We start from the raw sequence: 10847 nt of genomic DNA on the forward strand, positions 1-10847 counted from the left end.
CTACCTCTTCATTAGACACCTTATAGAGGACTGATCTATTGAATTGCATAATTGTGCCACAAAGGATCAAACTACAAAGATTTTCAACGAGTATTTGGGTTCCAAAAAACTTGATGTAGTTAGTAGATTGACCAGTAAGAGAGGGTGTTAAAATAAATATCAGGTTATAATAGTCAATTAGATATTAGACATGGGCATTAATAAAGTCAATTTATACTGTAGGCTATTTTATACTTTTATTCTTTATTTCACTTTAGTGTATTTTTTGGTCTATCCCACATTCATAAAGTGGAATTGACTTGACTAGCTTGTAGCCCATTATATCATTATTAATGCAATCTTGATTTTCTTCACATGTTCATGTTCTTGCTACACTGAGGATGTGGCGATAATTAGATACCCAGAACTTGTATAGAGCAGTAGCAAAAACATGTATGGCTATTAAGTCAATTGTTATGTGCCCTAGATATCAGACAACTTTTTTGCAAATTTATGACAAAAGTCACAGATCAATGCAAATGTTGTGTAGCCATTGATAATAGGATGACAGCCACTATAGAAATGTCCTTGTTAGGGAACATTGTTAGACCTAGACTAAAGTTGACGTAGGGAAGAAATCAAAAACATCTGCATGTCCTTGTATTTGCAGATGCACGGAGATGTGTGCAACCCATTATTGTTGTTTTTGCATATATTCAGTGGTTGATGAATTAATTCCATTGTTTTTTTGTTGGAGTTATTTTTTTTTTGGGAAATTATTGATGAATTTTGTTAATTAATGATCAAGACTATATTAGGGATGAAGCAGCCAGTTTGCCTACCTACCAGAAAACCTTGAGAGTTTCCAAAACACTGTCCAATTTTGTTCTAGAAAGCATTTTGAAGATTTAATTCTTAAAATTATGTGCATGTTAGAATTTACCTTGTGATTTGTGAAAACCAATAGACTTCCAGTTTTAATTAAGTAACTCAATTAGGTTTTGAGGCAAAGGGTACATGAGTTGGAATTCTTAGCTTGATAGATTGTCCAGCTTAATTCCACTAAATCCTTTTATCGATGGAAAGAGATGGCAATTGAATAGAGTGGAAAGATTGTTTTGATGAGTTTATGGAAATATGCCCTTCAAAATGAGGAAAATGAGAGTATGATGGAGAACCAACAAGGACCTAGACCTAGAGATGAAGAAAGTTGAAGATATGACATGTAACTGGGAACTGGGTTACCATCCTAGACAGCCAGCAATCACTATGGCTGGTTACCCAGGTGCCTCATTGGGTGGTGGTAGATCGGTATGTGGTCTTAAGAAATTTTTTAATCTTTGTAAAATTTGGAATTATTTTACTAGGGGAGATTGGGGGGATTTGAGTAATGATAAAATGTGCTATTTAGTGTTGGGGCATGGAGGGGTGGTGGTAGAGTGGTAACACTCAAAATTGTTGTTTCAGTAATATTTTCCACTTTATATGTGACCAACTTAATGTTAGATGTTTTAGTTAGATGTGAGGTGGTTAAACCATCCTACCCACTAGTGTTGGTATATGAATATGTCACCTAGGTGTTTTAAGTCAATTATTATTTATCCTCTCAACACCATTCCTTATGTAAATCATGCACCTTAATTTTATAGAAATAATTGCTAAGCATACTTCTCTAAAGTTTCCCTAACATCAACATCTACTTTTTTTATACAACTTTATGCTTTTCTCCCCTCCATGCTCACATATAAAATTTAATATTTAGCAGTCTTATTATGAGAACTTGAAAGGTCCAATAATTTTGGAAACCATTCTTGAGAAAAGAGAGAATTTTGTTACAAATTAATATTATGGAAAGTGTAATATATATTCCTGCTGAATTTTTTACTGCAGACATATTTATGAAACACAGGGGCTTTTGCATGCAATATGTTACTGTCTTTTCCTAAATTTTCAATTATTTAAGCAGGAAGATGTAGCCATATGCTCTAATCACTTACATGCATGCCAAATTGCAATGCATGGATATGATATGATTGGGAGCATCATAACATCATATCCTTACAACTATCTTTTTAGTTTTATCTTATTTGCATTCTCTACTTCGCCCATACAAAGGGGAATATGAACTGGTCCTTTAAAGTATTACAATTTTGATATTCTTATGCTTCTTTATGTATTATCCATCCATGCAGTGATTGTGTTGCTCCAGCTCATAAATTTCTTTTTCCAGTAGTTAAAAAAAAGGAAAATACCACTGTAAAATTGCTAATCAAGTATAATTGTTTATCTACTTGGAAACTATGTAGGTGCTTGATAAGGATGGTGGATTTTTTTCAAAAGGTAAGTTGGGCAGTGGAATTGGGTGGTTAATCCATGGGGTGCCCTATCATAGTAAAGAGTATGAGTCAACCCCGACAATTGCTTATAGAGGTCAGTTAAATTCTTAGATTAACAGGGATTTTATATCCACTCAATAACTCATTTTTGTTATTTTGAGACATGGTTTAACGTTGTCGTCATATTTTGTGCTAGTTTTCACCAATATCATAGATGTTTTGTGAGGCGTGGGCACTCTTCCTTGAAATATATAACATCATTCGATACTTGGGGCATATGATTTTAAAGGGAATCATGGAAGCTCGCAGTGACAAGATCTAGGCCTGCTTTGTTGTTGAGGTAATGTCATGGTTACAAATAAGATAATTAATTCTCAGACCTTTGATTCCATGTAAAGCTTCCTCTTTTATTTGTGTTTGGTTGCTTGAGCTGACCCTAGACTTCAAGAATTAGCATTTGGATTTATAATAAGAACAGTGTATGCAATTTATTTTAAGCTTGAGAGTGTTTCTAGAGTTGGAGAAAAGTGCCAAACCAAACAAATTGCTACGGTTGATGCTTAATAACTAATAGTTGGAGATTGTTCTTGGGAATTTGATCATGTATTGTTGTAGACCATAAGATACTCTAGCTATCAATCTCTATATTTCACCATATGTGCTCATGTATGTTTTGGCATATAAAATTATGAAGGCACCCTAGCCTAATTTGTCGTGTTGTGTAATTTGGCAGTTTCATGGTATTTTTGCACAATAGTGACTTCTTGGATTGGAAGTGAAACTCTAACAATGTAAAAAGATCAATATTGTTCTAAGAACCACAAAGAAATTTGAAAATCTCAATTTTGATCTTTAGTGAGCCCTGGACATGCATGTTACTAAAGACTATTTGCATTTAGCCAAAGATGAGGTAAATCAGTGAAATTGTTTTGGGAGACTTAGTACCCTCACTCAAAGATGTAAATTAGAATTATGGAAGTGTAGGAAGATGCACAAGGAGAAATAATATAGCACTATATTTTATGGCTTCTCCATAGGTACATGTGCAGGAGGTTGTGTGCAATCAGGTCAGGCTGTAATGCAGATTTTAACCTGAGAAATGCGATTTTTCCACTTGGCATGCAATTTTGACACTTTGGAGTGCATTCTAAGTATGGAATATGATGTTTCATGGGATATAGGATAGCCCCTTTTCCTTATCATCCATCAGGTTTTCAATTTATGATCATGGCATGCATTTTTTAATGCAAGTGGACATTTTGGCACTATGAAAATAATAGGTAGAAAGAAAATTTGGTCTTACAGAAAGCATATTTTGGCCCATGGGAGTATAAATCAAGGTAGGAGATGGTGTTGGTGAGAAATATGAGTAGGTTTCCCCTTAGACGTGGCATGACAAAAAATCATCATAAAGGCTAACTTGGCAAATTACCCATTCCAAAGACCTCCAAGTATGGGATTAGTGATCAAGTTTGACTTTGTCAAACTCAAAGATGACATATTGCATGGTAGGATACTTAATGGTTTGGGAACTTGTTTTTAATGATTAAGGCCCAGGAGGAGGATTGTCATATTTGACACTGTAAAAGAGATTAATGTTGAGGGTTGCAAATTACTTCCTTGATCACCAATTGGATGAGAGGAATGATGATCATCTTTGACTTGATCAAAGGGATAATATGTATTTATTGGAAAATAAACATTGACTTTGCCAAATGGTCAAGGTTAGAAATTAGATAATCATTTTATACTTTGTCAAAACAATCTACATTGAGGATATTGTAAAATCTGTAAGGCGTGGATTTTTTGGGGTTTAATCCTCCAAAGTTTGCAATAAGACAAAAAATGATCTCTGAGGGCAGTGCAACATATGGGTAGCCATGGTTGTGCCATTCATCCTTTTCCCTTTTCTATAGATCAGGCTTATATGTTAATGCTGCAACTAGAAGTTGTTATTGATTAGTTTGTATCTATATTTCATGCAGTAGAATTATTTCCCTTTATACTTTTGAGTAAAGCAAGAGTAGGAGTCATGATTCATTGTGTATCCTCTACTACTCTTTGTAAGTTTAAAACAGTCCAAGATATCATGTTTATACTACTTTGTTAAGAAGCTTTGGTTAATTAAGCTCTTGGTTGTTTTGCTTACATGGTCCATTGATGATTATGGTTTGAAGTGAAAGTTGGTTCATCCTAAGCAATTTTATTCCACATTAATATAGAAAATTTGTTGATTTGAGTTAGAGGATATATTCTTATAATTAGAATTCCTTACTGAACCTATCCATCATTTGAAATAACTTTAGCATATATGTGCAAGTAAAGGAATCCATCACCCAATGAGAAATGAGTAGTCCTAATAGAGATCCATCTTATTAGTCATCGATATATTCAAAACCTTATTCTGTGATCTAAAATATTGCATTTGAACTCAAATTTGCATATTAGAAATGACGGGGAACCACCCTATAGCTAGAAAGCCTCTAGCTATGAATATGAATTCAAATTGGGACCAACCTTTAAAAGGTTGCTTAGCTATTGTAAACTCTATGACCAATCCTAGTTAACATGTTTAACTTCATACCTAAGACAAAATGTGGAGAGAGATCTTCAACTAGGGTAACCTTTGAATTGGAAGACATGAGTTGCCTATCTATATTATGGTAAATGTTTTTGATTCAAAGAGATGAGTTTTCAAAAATTTATATCCCAGTGGAGAGCATAGTCACAAGACATGGACCCAAGAAACATTGGGCAAAGTCTAAAATAGAAACCTGATTTGGATTCCCCAACAGAAAATTGGCATAAAATTCCATAATTAAAATAAATTTTAAAATAGTGGTTTTCCCAGTTGGTAAAAGTGAGATGTTTAAATTTCCCATATTAGTGTTCAAGCCTCTTTGATGACAAAATTTCATTTGTGCTTATGGATGTAGCAACACAAAAAACAATGGCTAGAGTCAGATGCAAGTTCTGAGCATCTTTTGGCAGAATAAATGCCCCCCCCCCCGTTCACTCACAATCTCTTAGTGGATACTATTGGTTTTGATTTGTCTTGCTTATCTAGCCACATTGTGGTAAGAGGAGGCTAGTTTATATTCTCTCTTCAAGACATACAAAAAGGGAAAATTTGTCAAAATATGTTAGAGTAGTCATCTCTATCAAACTTCTTTTTCAAAATTTAGGGTCAAGCTTGTTGACTAGCTCAGGAAAACATAATTAAGCTCATTACATCTTGGCCGAAATTGAAAAGATTTGACTAGCTTGGCCCAAAGTCAAACAAATCAAACAATTAGAAACAAATTTGGGAACTCTTACTTTAATGTTGGATTGTAAGCATAGAGTGTAGCACAAAACCCCAATGCCATACATAGATGATTTATTCTAGAGGACAATAGAAAAGAGGCTATGATTTTCTTCCTTTTTACTAAAGAAGTGAATGCCATTTTATCAAGTGCATAATCAATCACATTGGGTTCTTTTGTTTCCTCTAATCTTTGAGTACATGTGGACACATGTTCAAATTAGTAGATTTTGTTGCTTGTTGTCTTTTTGCTTATCATCTTTATTTTGCCCACCCCAATCTTATTCTCTATGGATCTTTTTGTTATCCCCTAGATCTATTCTATAAAGGTAGAGGGGGGATATGTTGAAATATGTAACTAGGTTCGGTCTTCATAAATATGAAATGTACTCTTGATTCTTTTATGTTGTAAAAAGAAAAGAAAAATTATTATTATTATTGTAGCATGGGTTTCATGCTCAAGGTCATTTTATTTATAGTTAAGCACCCATTGAGTGCTTCTAGGGTTTGTCATGAAGTCAAGAAGTCAATAGAGTCATTTTCACATGAAAAAGACCCCATTGGGCATCTTGTAACATGTCAAAATAATTATTTTTGTGTATAAAGTGTCAAAATACCCCTCCAAGACCAAGTCGGCCTGGCAGCTAAGATGTCGACCTCATTAGGGCATGTACTCCTCCTTGGAAGCTTATATATTTTTCCCTCCACCCACTTTTCATAACTTCCATAACCATTAGGTAGGGACTTGCAACTTCGATGCTGCTTTGCTTGTTTAGTAAAAGATTGTGAAAACTTTAATTTATTAAAAGTTGTAGAATTTACAATTTATGATGTTTCAAGGTCTAATTTTTAAAAGTCTAATTCTTTAAAGGGTGCTAGCTCAATGGAAGAGCACCTACTTTACAAGTAGGAGGTTGGTGGTTCGATTCCATCGTGCCCTGATATCCATATGGAATGGAGACGATCAATTTTTGGTGACGAAGGCTCTTTTGACCATCACTAATGAGCTTATGGTGACGTTTTTTGACCCTCACCAAAATATGAAATGGTGACGGTCAACGAATGCCACGATATTTACGCATCAATAGTGATGACCATGAAAGGTCTGTAACCATAAATCGGTGTTGTTAATAATAAATAGTGATGGTCTGTCATTATAGTCATTATTTGTGACAAACCTTGAATGTCACCACAACACCTATACTTTTGACAATGCAGCTTTTGGTGATGGTCAACGAACGTCGCCATATATATGCACCAATAGTGACGACCATGAAAGATCCATCACAATAAATTGTTGTTGTTCATATGAAATGGTGACGGTCACTGTCCGTCATTATAATCAATATTCGTGATGGACCTTGAACATCACCATAACACCTATACTTTTGGCGATGCCACCTTTGGTGACGTTCAATTTTTGGTGACCGAGGCTATGGCCCGTCACCATTTCTCATATGAAATGGTGACTGTCGCTATCCGTCATTATAAATTATTATTGGTGACGAACTTTGAATGTCACCACAACACCTATACTTTTGGCGATGCCAACTTTAGTGACGTTCAATTTTTGGTGACCAAGGCTATGGCCCATCACCATTTCTCATATGAAATGGTGACGGTCACTATTTGTCATTATAAATCATTATTAGTGACAAACTTTGAATGTCACCACAACACCTATACTTTTGGCGACTCCACCTTTGGTGTCGTTCAGTTTTTGGTGATGAACACTCTTTTGACCATCACCAATGAGGTTATGGTGACATTTTTCTCCCCTCACCAATGTCCTTTTTTCTTGTAGTGAATAATACATAACTATGTAATCAATTCTATAAATGTAAGCTTGCGTATGAGGATAGAGAAGATAGGGAGAAGTAGCAAAAGAGGAAAAGGCAGAGATGGGTGTGAGGAAATGTGTGAGGGCCATTTCAAATATAGAAATCAGGTCAAGCATTTTATGTATATAGTTTGATTAATGAAAGAAAGTTTTCATTAGGTTATTTCATCTTGGATGATTGTTGATTGATTGAATTCTTGTTAAAGTCTTAGATAAGAGATTAGCTCCTTTAATGTTCTATTTTGAAGCAATTCTATCATTTTAAAATACCATTGTAATAAGTCGAATCTTTAGATCTGAAAATATGCATTGAAGAAGGCTGTGATGCCGAGATGAAGTTATCAACGCAGAAGGTATTTGCAGAGGTCATGAAACTTGACTAGCTATTACGAGATCTCTTAGTGATTGGAGCAGCGTAAAGTGTTTTAAGAATTTGGAGTGCGTATGTGTAATTTCTTTACAACATTGAAGGAGGTATCTTGTCTATCCACAAAGATCGAGTCACATCCATGAAGGAGAATTTCATTTTATGCAGAGTGAGAAGGTGAAATCAAGTTAGGAGTTTGAAAATCAAATAAAGTATCATATATGTATGACATGCCGATTCTCTGATTGGGTAAGGTTGGTAGATGAATCTATGTTTTTGTGAAGTTTAGAGTGAATCATTAGTCGAGAGCTTTGTACAGGAATCCAGTGGAATGAGAGAGAAAAATCATGATCATCATGATGATCTGATCGAAGTTAAAGTAGTTATGTGTATATTAAGTCATTAAATCCATTTGTTATAGTGATCTTTGGATCGGGAGGATCAAATATTTGGATCTGATTGAGCTAGGAAAACTCTGCTTCACACAATACGTAATTGGGGAAATTCGAACTAGAATGGAATCTGTGCATTTCTTTTTCAGAGACAACTCAGTGGAACTACGAAGGAAGATCTGCGTTAACACCTGAATTCGACCATTCCAGGAATGAAATCAAGATGCTAATTCTCCATTCAAAACTAAGAGGAAGTTTTTTCAGCAACCGTAGCGGACTTAGGGGAGTATGGGATGCCTTGATTGTGGTCGAAGGCCAGCACTAAATCATAGTCGTCGATCTCATTAGTCAACGCTTACGTCACAGTCAACTACGGGATTAGGCCTGTAATTAACCCGCATGCTAGTTGAAGACCCGTAGGCTGTAGATTTGATGACCGCGTGTTATCCAATGGATATCAGCCATAAAGTGATCTAGCATCAATTGTGATTGTTGTTCAATTGTGATTGTTTTTCAATTTTGATTGATGTTCAATTGTGAATGTTGTTCAATTGCGATTTTTGTTCAGTTGTGATTGTTGTTTAATTCTTGATTGGTGTTCAAATGTGATTTAAGGTCCGGTCTTCTTTGCATTCAGGTGGGACCGGCATTCATTGGCAGATTATGTGTAGAAATGTTGTTTGGTGATTGGTTGGGTTTTTGTTAGAACCCACCAATATAAATGCTTCCAATTTGTATAGGTGGGCCCATAACCCACCGGTTCACGGTAAGGTGATTATGAAAAGTAGGGAAATTGCCTTTAGACGTTATTTCTTACATCAAATTGGTGTCAGATCAAGGATGTTCTTGCATATGAAGATTTATGATTACAAAGGTATGAAAGTTTGCAGTAGTTGAATGAATGGCAAAGTTTGGCACAAGCCTACAATAGTAATACTGTAGGAAGAACTTTTGGAAGTTCTTATAGATTGTAGCAGAATCTCATTCTAGCCGAGGCTTGGAATAGACAGGGACATGGGAGTCCTTAAGAGAAGTGAGTGTAGCAACCAGAGAGAGAGCAAGATTGCTCAGTGCAAGTTCTATGGGAAAGAGGACTTGGAAACCAGGCAGAGGAGAAGCTTGGTGACAATATCAACTCATAAGGAATTTGATTGGTTGCAGGTGTAGAAGCTCACACAAAACAGAAGATGGCTATGGAAAGTCATATGGAAGGTTCAAAAGAAGGCTACAAGATGAAGGAAAAGGGTGCTAAAACAATCTACAGGAAACGGATGAGTCAAGCAGAGCTTGACAAGGAGATGGTTGAGATAAGAGAAGAACTCGATGTGTTAACAATGCTACTAGAGGAAAACCAAAGACTAGGTTGGGTATTAAAGAAGAAGCCAGTGAAGTGGCATAAGTTACAGAAAAGGCTACAACAGAGGCAAGTAAAGTGGCTGGTGGAAAAACTCAAAGAAGCAGAGTCAGAAATGGAAGTTTCCATTTGTGGACTAGAACAGGGTGAAATTTTGGGTGAAGAGGATAATGGGAGATCAGCTGAAGATCTCATGGACTATTGGAATAGTTCAGAACAATTCGAAGATATGTTGACAAGGGAAGCAGATGAGGCTATGAAGCCTTGTGTTTTTAAATCTCATAGTTTGTGTGTGTTTGCAAGATGTGCAGAAGATGATGGACAGTCTGGTGAAACTGTCACAAAGATGAATAAAGCTCTTGAGGTGAAGTATGATGGAGAATGCCTTTTAGAGGAGGAAGGTGTTGATTTATTGCAATAGAAAGAATTCATAGATGAATTTCTGTTTGGTGTAAGACAGTCAGTTGAAGTTGTTATGGACCAGAAGCATAATGAAAATTCCGTAGTGGTATTCCAAGGAGGTAAACAAATGAATTTGTTTAATGAAATTGATGAAAGAATTTTGCAATGTGATGGTACAGAAAACAAGATAACTCAGGAGGATTTCCAAAAAAAGAATGAAGTTGAGAATGAAGGTTGTGATGAAATGCTGGAAATATTTCACATGGAAATATAATTCTTGGAAAGATTGCTTAAGGAACCTGAAGAAGAAATGAAGCTTTCATAACATGATAAAGAATAGATTGTGGGTACCATGAATGATAAGGATGAAATGTCTCTAACGTTTATTGATTTAAGTGAATGTTTTGACTCTTCAATTAATAATGTGGTTGTAGGTATGAGAGACAACATTAATAAATATGATGCTGAAATCAGAGAAATTAAGCAAATATTATCTGAAGATGAGATGAAATATCAAGAGCTACAAGAAAGTTATGTCCTTAGAGACATGAAGGAAACAAAAGTATTAATCCGGCAGGATAAATATGGAAGAAACCGGCAATTTAAAATGGATGATCAACAACATAAAAGTAAATTTGAGGAAGGCATTAGATTGCGAGAGTATAACAATTGGCAGCAGAATGAAGAGTGTGAGACTATTATGGTAGTAATGAGAGCAGAAGTAGATATATTAACAAAGTGGCTACAAAGAAAGACAAATGAAGACCGAAGATACAGATGGAGAACGAAGAAACAGGTCAAGTGGAAGCTATTGCAACAAAAGTAGAATGGCAAGTTGATAAATGAGTTCAGAGAACTTAAACGAATTCATAT

Source organism: Pinus tabuliformis, chromosome 9 (assembly GCF_031772625.1).
Source record: "Pinus tabuliformis cultivar Carrire ecotype Pingquan chromosome 9, CPIR1, whole genome shotgun sequence".
Lineage (NCBI taxonomy): Eukaryota > Viridiplantae > Streptophyta > Pinopsida > Pinales > Pinaceae > Pinus > Pinus tabuliformis.